Source organism: Lycium barbarum, chromosome 2, assembly GCF_019175385.1.
Source record: "Lycium barbarum isolate Lr01 chromosome 2, ASM1917538v2, whole genome shotgun sequence".
NCBI classification, from domain to species: domain Eukaryota; kingdom Viridiplantae; phylum Streptophyta; class Magnoliopsida; order Solanales; family Solanaceae; genus Lycium; species Lycium barbarum.
In genome coordinates, this window is record NC_083338.1 from 8,874,578 (window position 1) to 8,887,851 (window position 13,274).

The window sequence follows — 13,274 nt, forward strand, 5'->3', positions numbered from 1 at the left end:
GCTTTTTGGTGAAATTGCATTTGATAAAGCTCTTTGGCGCTATTGCAGCTGATACAGCTCTTTCAGGTGATTGTAGCTGATACAATATGCACTGATACAAGTAATACCCATTTGATACAGCTGATAGCCGCTTAGTACCTGTCTGATACAGTTTTGTTGATGATATAGTTGACACGCACCCGATACAATTCTTTCGCCTGGTATAGCAACTGTAGCTACATTTCATAAATCTGTAAAATGTAGCTATGTTTCGTAATTACGCTCTAAACCATATCTATTTTATGATTATTTGAATTCACACTTAAAGGTTTTGTGTTGAGGATAAAACACTCCCTAACAAAAATGATTTTATATTTAAGGCTTAAACCCAAATCTTTAATTAATGATTAAAAAATATTTATTACTCTATCACAATCTTTGTTAATTCTCTTTTTCTAGCCCTTCTCTCTCAATAATAATTGTGATTTAAGTTTTTTTAGTTTATTTGATTAATTATTTATGGGTTTCTGGGGAAGTGAGAAAAAATGGGCATATCTAGATTCTCTCCTGCCTCCCTTGCTTTTGGTACAAGACAATAATGAAAATTTAATACCCCATGTGTAACTATATTGGAGATTTGGGGGTGTTTGGTATTAATGAAAAGTTTTGTATGGAAATTCTTTTTTTAGGTCACTTTTTTATTTAATTTTTATATTTAGTAAATAAGTTGAAGATATTATTTTAAGAATATTTATGTACTATAATCTATGCAACTATCGTGGCAAGGTGGGTGGGTGAGAGTGATAAGCAGGAGACAGTTAGCGTGGAATGTTTGAATTTGTTTTTTCTATTTTTTTGGAGAAAAGTTATTTTCTAACTTCTAAGGACTTATCTTGACCCTTCGGAAACATCCGATAAAATTAGAACGATACAGAAAAGATTAGCATGGTCTTTGCGCAAGAATGATATGCACAAATCGAGAAATAACCCAAATTTTTTCTAAGGACATATCTTTTTATCAATTAAATATTAAAAGCTGGAACGACACACTATTTTGAATCGAACGACACCTCAGTACTACTGGTCCCACAGCTTGCCATTTTAAGCATTCCTTTTTACCAAAAAGACTAGAATGCTACATATGCTAGAGTATATTAGATGAGACATAAAACAAAGAATGGACCCACTGACACTGTGGCCAGAATGAAGTTTCTTTAAGGTTTTCTTTCATTTACTTTTAGTTTTAAGGCCTATAAATAATTTTGCTTTAATGCCCTCAGAGTTTAATAATTTACAGGAGTTTGGAAAATGATTTAATGCGGGAGTGTTGGAGGAACGGTAAAAATTATTCTTGTATGAAAAGTTATAGTTTGAACTGTAAAATCATGTATCATCTCTTATCGAAAAGCAGAAAAACCTCTCCTACTATACGAGACCTAGCTCTTTCCTCCATTCTCAAAATTCCTCTATTAGACTCTCATTACGACCGGATCTGGAAACAGTGTTCTTCCTAAAAAGCCAGAGCGGATACCTTTCTTATATGCTATACGCAATTTTTAATTTTCGGATTAACAACACTCCGACCGGTCAATCTCCTGTCATTGCTATCTTGTGCGTGAAGGGTTGCCATGCTCCTAATTAAGTACATCCGGATCTTCCTTCCATCTTTGAATTAATACTTATATGAAGATAAATTGTCTACATTACATTTTTTTTCAATATAAGGCCCTTCATGATTTTATGTAAATGAAAAATATTTCGTGTACCAAACTATCCTTTTTAAAAAGTTGATTTGATGCTTCTATTACGTGTCTGATTGGCCGAAACGTTACACAGAAAGGCATAAGCTGTGTGTCTGACTTGTTAAGGATGGGTACTGTACTATGTACAATAAAACATTTACAAAATTACCATAGATACATATTGAATTTAAATTAAGGGGAAAAGTCGAACAATATTTAAGTTAAATTAAAGGGAAAAGTATTTAAATTTGAATTTAAAAACGTATTTAACTAGGACATCTCCAACAGATTAGCAAGAGTGGAAAGAAAATAATCATTATTAAACTGTAACTGCAAAGTGCAAACCAAAAGAGTAATATATGTCTTTTCACCATGAGAGGATATTTTAAAATTAGACGTTTAGCCATGAAAATCAAATATTTTTCGCTTTATTTAGAATTTTGAAGTTGGAGTTGAAGATGGCGTTATGTTTGGTTATAGTTTTTGCAAAGAATATTTAATTGTTTGAACGTGTTGAAAGTGAGAAAAAAGTGAAAACAAGGTTTTAGGTGTTTTTTAAATTTTAGTTGTATTTGAAATTTTCATGGCTAAACGCTGATTTCCAAATAAAATAGAATAATTTTTCGGGGAAAAAAAAAGTGAAAAATTCTCATGACCAAACCGGTAATTGTACTCAAGGTAATATACCGTTTGTGGTAAAATTGACAATTGCCGTAGTCATGTAAAATCTCCCATCCTTTGTTCTAGAAATGGTGAATTAGATACCAGTACTCCAAATATATCCAAAATATACGATTCTTATGTTACAGCTAGGTGTTTAACGAGAGATTTTATCAATTCCTACTTGTATATAACGTTTGACTTTATCTTTTTTATTTTCTATCGATGTTCCATGCTTTGAGACGCTAACTAATTCGAATTCAGGGTAAAAGAAGTTGTGCTCCATATTTTTTTTAATTTTTGAATTGAACTGGATACTTTTAATTATGAGTGGAAGACATATTCATCTTATCATAATCTTTGGTGATTAAAATTAACTTAGTTAATAATTCAATAGCACTATGTAGCAAAATTGATTTACAGGACAATGATGTAGGGTTGTGACTCATTCTTTCGAAATACTTTACTTATTACTCAATTAATAGACCATTAAGTTAATTCCATCCTTTCTTAATTTTGTCTTGTCAGGGGGAAAAGGGAAAGAAGTCTAGACTTGGTAGGAAAATTAACAAAATAAATCATCAATAGAGATGGTGACTTTTGACCCACCTTTAAAGTAATTTAGCTTGCACTTAATTTAGTATCAACATCAAATACGTGTAAATTTTTATTGGTAAGATAAATGAATGGGTAGAGGGGACCATGGCTGGGTTCATTTTCTTTTAGAATAATGCAATTTTTTTTATATTTATCTAATTGTTCAAACTGTTAATATTTTCTGTTTACAGTTCGATATAAGGTATGTTTGGTACAACGGAATATGTTTTTCTAAAAAATAAGTAATTTTTTTACTAATTTTATGACATTTGATAAGTAAATAAGAAATATTAGTTGAAAAACAGTTATATAATTTGGATAAACTCTATGAGGTTGTGGTGGGGTGTTGGGGGTTGGAGTGGTGGGAGGTGGGGTGGGATGGGTGTGGGGAGAAGACAGTAAGCTTGAATGTCGCTTATGTATTTCTTCCTCCTACCACGAAAGTCATTTTCCTAGTAATTTAAAAAAAAAATCATTTTTTTTTTAAATTAAAATATTTTAACTAATCAAACATGAAAAATTCAAAGCTTTGCAAAATCTTTCTCCACACCAAAGAACACTCATAATCTTTATGGAATAACTTTTCATATCCATAAACCATTGAACTTTTTTTCCTTTAATAAGGAAACTTGGAATTTGGAAAGCTTTAATTTATAGTAGTAGCATTATACGTACAGATTTGACATATAGAGCAAAACTTACTTAAAACTTAAGGGAGTTTGAGCATGATGTTTATTAGTAGATGATAATTGTAATCAAGAGATTCCACAATCATGGAAGCTTTATAAAGTTGGTATGATATATATCTGCACTAACCTTCTTTTTTACGGATGTTACCAATCTAAAGCTATGTGGTCACAGTCAAATATTGTTTGATTAACAGCTTGTTTGGATGGTTGTTATTGGAGTTTGCGGCAAGGGTTTCAAACCTAGGCTTAATGCCCCATCGAGCACAGTCAGAAGAGAAGTTTTTGGGCAACTTGATAGGAATTAGAGGAGAAAAATAGAGTTATTGTCGTTCTAACCGCTGTCAGAAGACGTGAAGAGAGGGCGTTGTTCAAGTCATAATGTATGTTCATCTTCATAAAGGTTTAATTTTGATTGTTTTTTAACCAAAGAGATCCATTGTATTGTATCATTTTGTTATTTTAAATATAATATTTGTTTTGATTGTTACTTAAACGTTATTATACCGATATGTTGAAAAGTCCCATCTTATGTCGTTATTTGTTTTTCATTTTAATTTTGCTTATTATTTAATGATCCTATTTTATTATTTATCCTACCTTTTTTTTATAATAATTGTAATATTGTACCTCATAGCTTACTTTTTAAATATAATATTATAAGTTTATTCTTCAAATTTCTTAGATATGCCATTATGTAGCGAGGGAAAACGATACAATTTATCCAAATATTATGTTTATCAAAATACTACAACACTATACAATATGATACGTCATGAAACGAGAAGTAATAACCATCCAAACAAGTTGTTGATACACATACCAAAATACAACTGCTTGCTTTATGTCTATCTCTATTTTTATTATTATTTCAACTTTTTCATTAAATTAAAAAAAAAATTGTCTATTAGTACGTTCGAACGTTAGAAGATAAGAAAAATATCTCTGAACATGATTAAGTTGGATAATCTCTAATAGACTTAGATCTAATTTTGGTGACTACTTGGTCAAGTTACCAGTCATTACCTATTCGATTCATTTATTTATTTACCACAACAGAGAGAGATTTGTTAAGAAATTCACTACTCAGGACTAATATGAGCTAAGAAAAAAAAAAAAAAAAAAGAGAGATGAATACTTTATTTCTCATTAGATAGAGATGTGTATTATTGAAAGTCAGACGAAATACGGAGTTCATAGAACTTCACAGTGCAATGAAAATTAAATAATGATAAGAGGGTCAAACTTTTAATGGAAGGGAGTAATTGTTTATTAACATATGGTCCAAGTCAAGTTAAGCATCAATTACTAAATCTATTGACTTGCAAATGAAATCTAAAAATAACATATATAGGCAGCCAATATAGACTAACTAGCCCAAATTCGACTAAATTAGACTTTTTAATATAGAGTTAGTAGCAAAGAGCATAAACTTGACTCTGTTAAGAATTAAATTTGTGACATTACAGTTCAAATTGTGATAACAACAACAATAGACCTAGTGTAGAGTTTATCCCGTAACTTGAGAAATAGAGAGGTTGTTTCTGACAGATCCTTGACTTAGAAACAGTTCAAATTGTGCTATAATGAAAAATTATCTCCACATAGCTGTATACTATCTGGTTGGTCATCAAAATCAAATATATGCTTTCTTTCTTCCTTAATGTCTTCTAATGATAAAGTTTGGTAAACTCAGTAAGTTGCACATGCCTTTTTCTTTTTGTCATTCATTTCCAGCTAATGACATTTTAAGATTACAATTATACCCGTACCACTTACTTTGAAATATTTAATTCACTATAAAGTCTTTGATTGACGATATTTCCAATTCAGAAAATCATGAACACTAATATCCAGTAAAGGCTCGTTTATAATTTAGAAGCAGGTTAATTAAGGAATGGAGAAATTCAATTTAAACAGTGTTACCAAATAAAAATGGAACACTAATTGAGTTGTGTTTGTAAACTATTCATAGAAATGCCTTTCTACCAAAACTATGAGATAATTTTTTTGTCAATCAATCTTCATGATAATAATTATACTACTTCTATCAAAAATATCTTGATGAGAGGCGGTGCCAGATGTAGAGTAAGATTTACGGGTTCACTGGAACTAAAATTTTTGTGTTTCTCATGTATCTATAGAGCCCGTTTGGATTAGCTTATAAATTACCTATAAGCTGTTTTCAGCTTTTTTAAGTATTTGACTGGCCAACTTAAAGTCATTTTGTGCTTAAAATAAATCCAAAAAATTAATTGGGTTTGTTTGGCTTAACTTATCTAAAGCAGCTTATAAGCTGAAAACAGCTTATAAGCCAAAAAAAATTAAGTTGGACTACACCAATTTTTTTTTTTTTTTGGCTTATAAGCTGTTTTCAGCTTATAAACTGCTTTTTTAAGCCCATCCAAACAGGCTCATAATAAGAAACTTACTAAATATTTGTAAATATTTGAATGTGAATTCAATAATTCATTATTGCCTTTGTCGACACAATTAACCAACGGGGACCGACAAACAATTTGCTTAGTAAAATCTTTTAGCTTCCATTCAGGAGTCATGAATGATATATTAACAGTAACGAAGGGTGAGTGCAACGAACTATTGAGATCGTCGTAGGAACTCATATACTTCAAATCTCTGAATTCGCCTCGGATAAAAGGACAATGGTTTTTCAATGAGAAAAATTGTATTATCTCAATCATTTTTCTGGCTTCTTCTTCCGGATAAAATATGTCCCACAAATGTTGAATTAAAATAATATTCATTCGATTTTAGGGACTTAGGTGGTAGGAACCAACAAGGATTGTGGTGACGTGACAAATATTCATTCATCCTTTATTAGGGAGTGCTTTGCCCCTTAAATGTGGGATTTTCGAGCGTTAATACGAAGTCGAACCCAATATCAATATCGAACAACGAATGCGAAAAAAAAAAAAAAAAAAAAAAAAGCTTAGGTAGGATGCGCCGATTATTAATAATAGTAGTTGCACAAAAATATGATCCACATGAATTGGTGGCTCATTGTTATTGGTGAGTACATATAAAGACATGAAGCTGTCACTATCAGCTTATTGATGGAGAAAATCTTGTGAACTATCACTAGATGGGGATTGGTTGCTAATCAATTAAGTTTAATCATTCTTAGATTTTTCTTTTTAAAAGTTCCCTTATATTTATGGTGTGTTAAATATTAATTAATTAATTGTAAAGTTAGAACAAGAAATGGACCCCCCACAGACATGCCATGGTCACTTTCATGGAAAATGTGTAACTTCCTGACTAGCAGAATTTTTTGCTTATTTGATGCTAGGTAGCATGTGGATAGTTTTTTTTTGTGTTTTTGCACTGACTGGTAATAAAAATATATACAATTAAATATTGATAAGATATTATAGGTAAATTTATATAATACTAATTATTATTGATACTATGATAAAAATAGCAATTGATTTACTATCACAATTTAAAATATGTAATAGAATCACTGTGAATAGCTTAAATTTTTGGTATAATTTTCTTTTGTGAAAACGATTTGAACTCCAAAAATAATACTACTTGTTTTATTTAATTGCCTAACAAACAAAGTTACAATATCTAGAGGGGTCATTAGCATTTATGTCCTTATTTTGTGCTGGTCTTTAATTTTGCCCCTCATGACAAACACTTTTTTTTTGCAGGACATAAATTTACATTTTGGCATTATAATATCCCACAAATCATAACCCGCAGAGTTAAAAACGTATGTCCTGGGCATAAATTCAATTATGTAAAGTTAAAAGGGTCATTCGCACAAATACCCTTATTCGGGGATGGTCTTTAATTTTTGTCCCTCAAATTGTTGGTCTTTAATTTTTGTCCCTCAAATTGTTGGTCTTTAATTTTTGTCCTTTGGCACTTTAAGTGGCCGAAAATATCTGTGACACCCCAGCTTAGGAGGAAAGTCTCACATCGGCATAACACAGGAGAGGTGCTGGGTATATAAGTAAGCATGCCTTACCTCCTAGTGACGCGTTTTAAAGCCGTGCGGGCCTAGGCCCAAAGCGGACAATATCACTAGTGGGCTGGGCTGTTACAGATGGTATCAGAGCCACTCCTGTGTCAGCCTTGTCGATGGGGGGCTAGAGTTCAACTGAGTTTAGGCAAATCCCGGGTAGGCGGGGCAAACCTCAGTGCTGAGTCTAAGCAAATCCCATGCGGTGGGGCAAACCTCAGCGAGGACGCTGAGTCCATAAGAGGGGGTGTATGTGACACCCCAGCTTAGGAGGAAAGTCCCACATCGGCATAACACAGGAGAAGTGCTAGGTATATAAGTAAGCATGTCTTACCTCCTAGTGACGCGTTTTAAAGCCGTGCGGGCCTAGGCCCAAAGCGGACAATATCACTAGTGGGCTGGGCTGTTACAATATCCCTGAGATTCTGGGTTTGAGCCCCAGCAGAGTATAAAAAAAAACGCAAGGCAAAATTTCGTAGCAAATTAAACCTATTTGGGAAAAAGTTATGTAGAATTCCAGCAGAGTATAAAAAAAAATTTGTCTTGCGAAATTTCGCAAAGCAAACTTTTGCCTCAGGGCATGCAGAATTTTTGCAAAGTCTTGCCTTGTGATTTTTTTTTTTTATTGAGCGGGGTTCGAACTCAAAACCTCGAAATATTTTTGGCTACCTTTTTAAGCGAAGCACAAAAATTAAAGATCAGCAATTTGAGGGACAAAAATTAAAGACCAGGGCCTTTGAAGGTCAATGTGCGCAAAAAAATGAAGTTAAAAATTAAAGGAACCAACCCATTTGAAGGCCAAAAAATAAAGACAGGCCCATTTGAAAGGAAGTCGTGCAATTTCTTCTGTTTAAAGAAGTTCCTTTCTATGGACCTAAGGGCCCTTTCTAGTTCTCCAAGTCATCCAACGCTTTCTAACATTCTTTGAAGTATGCGTTTGGTCATGAAATGTGAAATCATGATTTTATATTTTAATTATAAAATCGATGTTTATAAATTTCAACTTCAACTTTATATCATGATTTCAAATTCTCCAAAAAGGTATGATTTGGGATTTCAAATCATGATTTCAAATGTAAAACTTGACCCATAAATTTATATTTTGTAAAAGAGATCCATAACTTGTTACATATATTTACCAATCATGTTTGCCAATCATTTATATCAATATTAAAACATCTGCAAGTTGGTTGTATATTTATAACAAATTTACTCATACCAACTATTTACCAACTACATTTACTTATAAAACTCATATTCAATTTTCCTTTTATTGAACTAAGGTTCGAAAGACTTGATGTTGTATTTTTTTTTAAAAGGCTTTCTAATATCGTATTAATTTTGTTATGAACTATAATTTGCTCATTTGGTAAGATTGTGTAAGAATTGAGAAAATTTTGATGGTTTTCAAAACTTGTGTGGTTTTTATGTATATGAGAAAAAATACAATTTAAAAAATCAAAATTGCATGTCCAAACAAAAGTTCAATTTCAAATCATTATGATTTCAAATCACTAATTTCATATCATGTCCAAACGCTCCTAAGAAACTTTTGTCGAGATTTATTCAAAACAATGAATCTCTGCTTCGATCTCTTTTTTCCACACACTTTTGAGTTTTTGGATTGAACTGAAACCAAAATTGAGTTTGATTGTTGCTTTGTTCAGATTCTGGATTGTTGAGTTTTGAATATGAAATTTCTAATTTCTTGAAGATTCATTAATGAAATTTGTTGGATGTTGAAAAAAATAGGGTGTGTATTATGTTTGGTGCTAAAATCTGATTTTTTTTACTAGAATTAGTTTGAAAGTAAGAATATTTGAAGAGCAAAATCTAAAAGCTCCATTGAAAAATCACTACAACACTTGTAATTCGAACACAAAGTATTGTCTTTGGAGCAGAAATAAAATTTTCACTACTAATTTAGAAGGTTGAAACCGAAGAACATTTGAAAAGAAAAAATGTAAAAGACTTGTGAATGATTTTGTATGAAAAATCACTAGAACATTTGAAATTGGATGATTTTAAGGGAAGGACATGTATATTTGTATGTATCTTATGTATATCTGTGTATCCTCTTGTATATATGTGTATACTTTTTATGTATATCCATGTATCACAATATTTGTGTGTCCATGCATATATGTGTGATATTCTGTAATATAACGATATACACATGTAGCAATAATGACGTCTTTCAACTCAACTTTTTCTCCTAATTTTTATTTCAAATCAATGCAAATCATCTCCAATCTTCCTCAATTTCTGTATATAGTGTCATCTATGTGTTCCCAACAAATTCTAACCACGTCCTCTAAAAAATTTCAAACTAACATGTGTACCTTATGTCCCTAAAAATATATATATATACATATTGTTTTCATGATCTCAAGAATAATTTGCAAGTGTTAATGTAAGCCTAATTCATGTCTAGCTTACTACCTTGAAAACAATTTTTCACATATGCTATCATGTTGTATACCAATTAATTAATTTCATGGTGAACAAATAAAATATATTTTGAGATCATCACATAAGGAACATCTACCCTCATATTTATATGAATAAAATTTCATAAATTATGTATGGTAGAAAATTAACAAATAAATTATATAAAGTAAGTGAGAATAAATAGATTCGGTTTAATGTCGTTCCAATATCTTCAAATATTGGTCAAAACTAGCTAGTTAAGATTGTTGGGAAACCAAGGTAAAATCACAATAATAATATTTATAATTTATTTAGCAAAGTAAAATAACAGTACTTGAAAAATAAATATTACTACGATAATATATTTAGTAAATATGACTTGAGTCGTGCTAGGCACTGCCCTAAAAAAAATATTTCAGCAATGTGAAATATTTCCTCAGAATTAAACAAGCCCTTCTCTAATTTTAATTAAAATTAGAGGATAATAGGAATCAACAAAATTTTAATAGTACTAGCATGTTTTTAAAGGACAAAATACGACAAACAAAAAAGATAATTGAACTAAATAAAAGAAAAGAGCTATTTAAAGGAGAGGGAACGTATACATGAAAAAGGAAAGGAGAATGCTTAGGATGGTTTTGCTGGAGGAAAATGTGAGCCTATTTATAGGCTTAAAGGTTGAAGATTTTCTTGACAAGTGTTATGTTAGGTGTCAAAAAAATTTCCATGCAATTTGCCACACAAAATTTAACTTGCCACTTCTCCAAGTAATTATGTCATTTGTCATAAAAACTTTAAAATACTACTACAATCCCCCACTATTTTAAAGATTTTATTGCTCGTGTTTTTGTCTTCTCTGCGAAACCTTATCACTTCGTGCCAACATTTGTATACGAAGAGATTACTGCCCAAAAAGCAGAAGCAACTTTAAATACAGAAGATGGAGAGAAATCAGCTGTTGTTGAAAATGTAGAAGCCAAGTTTGAGGTTCCAGGAACAATTGTCACAGAAAGTGTCCAGGACATTGTTGTTGAAGGAGGTAAAAAAGTTGTGAAGGTTATGACAAAGATCCAAGTTATGTCATCTTGCTAAGACAAGTGTTCGTAATTACTGCATTGTGGATCACTTTGAAAGATGTATTCCGATGCTCTCTAAGATTTTTTTATCAAACAAAGTAACTATTATCATTGTAAATATGGTTCCTTATTTACCTTTAAAATATTGGGGAAAGAATGTCGTTGGCCCTTGAAAACAAAATAATTACCCGCCCATACTCCTCTTACTTTCATGCCCCTGTGATATTTGACACAAATATCATGTTTTGTGTCATTTTACATCCTATTCTTATGACTTTTATCTCTTTATCTATGATGAAATCGTCGTATTTGGGCTTATGTTGTTATATTTCATGTGTATAGGCACGATGAAGACAAACGATGGAAAATCAGGCTAAAAGTGGTTGATTTTGGAGCATATGATGATTACACGAGGTGACGAGTCGAAGATCACAAGTGATAAACTAGAAGAGAAAAAAAACTAAGGAGGCATATGTGCCAGACCCGTAGCACGGGGCCAGCACGTGAAGTTCAAGCTGCGAGAAAGTGAAGTCCTGCGCTGCACGCGTGTGGCGGACTTGGCACATTCACAATCTTAAAATTGCTTCATTAACAATCTTAAAATCACTGGACCTCCGTGCTGAGCTCGCGATGCGCGGCCAGCACGGGATGGGCTCAACCTGTCCGAATTTAATTAGGATTTTGTCTATTCTTGAGTCATTAAATTCCTAGACTATAAATACTTATTTGAAGGGTTGAGAACGGGGGCTGAGATACTTTGAGACAATTGTAAGTCGTCAGTAACCCTTTTTTCTTCCCCGTTTTTACTTTTATCTTCATAAACCCTAAGCTAATCATGAATTCTTTTGTCTATGATCGAATCATGAGTAGCTAATCTCTTAATTCTAGGGTTGTGGCGTAATATTGGAAAGTTGGTTTGATGACAATTATTATCTATTAATTTTCCATATTTTGGGTTGCTTATTTATTCTTGATCTTAATTGTTTGATTATCTGACCAATAGTTAGACATTATCTGTGGCGTGTGAATTGAACTAGGGATAGGGAATTTGCATGCGTAATAAGAATAAATAGGGCTTGTTCGATATAATTGTTTTGCTAATGAGGATAGGAATATACCCTTTAGCCTTGCTTAGTTGAATACGGAGAAGTAAATGCGTTCTTGTTACCTCTGGCGACCATAGGGATATAGACGTTATAGTAGCATCTACAGGCTTGTGAGCAACTCGGAAGATACTCATAAAGTTATAATTAACCCGTCAACTAGTAACCCAAGAAATAAGATCGGTAGAATTGTCAGAAGATCAACTGGATTGTCGAAAGCCATGACCCTGTAACTTTCTCTCATCTGATAAACCTTACAATCTTTGTCGCAATATTCTCAGTCACAAAACACTCATCACAAATTGTTTACTTTTCAGTTTTAGTCTAGTTACAACAAACACCTTGATTTTCACTTTCTTGAATAGTTTTATTCGAATTTGAATTAGTTTGACAGTTGAATCTAAGTCTCTGTGGGATTGATATCTGGACTTAAAAGTTCTATATTACTTGTACGACCACGTATACTTGCGTGTGCATTTGGGAGCAACAAGTTTTTGGCGCCGTTGCCAGTTACTTAGAAATTAGTTGTTTTTCTATATTAGACTTTTTTTTTGTCTATTCAAGTTTTTTTTTCTTAATTATTATTATTTTATTTTATTTTTAATTTAATATTTTGGTTAGCTTTCTTGACATGGCATCTTGGAGTAAAAATTGGTCGAATATTGGTTGTTCCTATTTTGGTGATCCTTGTCTGATTTGTAGAGGACCCTACTTATGGCAACACTGTCAAAATATTTCCGGGAATGGGTTGTGTGCACCTTCCCAATCTTTTGAGTGGAATATTTGGAATATATGTGGTGGTCAAGACGGTCATAGCAATGGTTGTCCTAACTCTTATTCCCCATTACCGAACCCCTCTGATGATTCTCTTGTTGTTTGTGATGTTAACAGGAGTAATGAAGTAGAGGATGTGAAAAGTCTTGCTCGGATTAGAGATATGATGAAACAAATAGTGGAGCACGATGCATTAATGAGAGAGCAAAACGCAGAAATGTGCAAATCCATAGAGA

The 13,274-nt window shown here is 32.1% G+C and overlaps 1 non-coding gene across 1 annotated transcript; it reads left to right on the top strand.

The window, feature by feature from the left end:
* The first annotated feature begins 874 nt into the window (after positions 1-874).
* On the top strand, positions 875-977 carry LOC132629499 (U6 spliceosomal RNA). The gene has a single exon (XR_009578274.1). It is a non-coding gene; the product is annotated as a U6 spliceosomal RNA (small nuclear RNA).
* Positions 978-13,274: the final 12,297 nt, after the last annotated feature.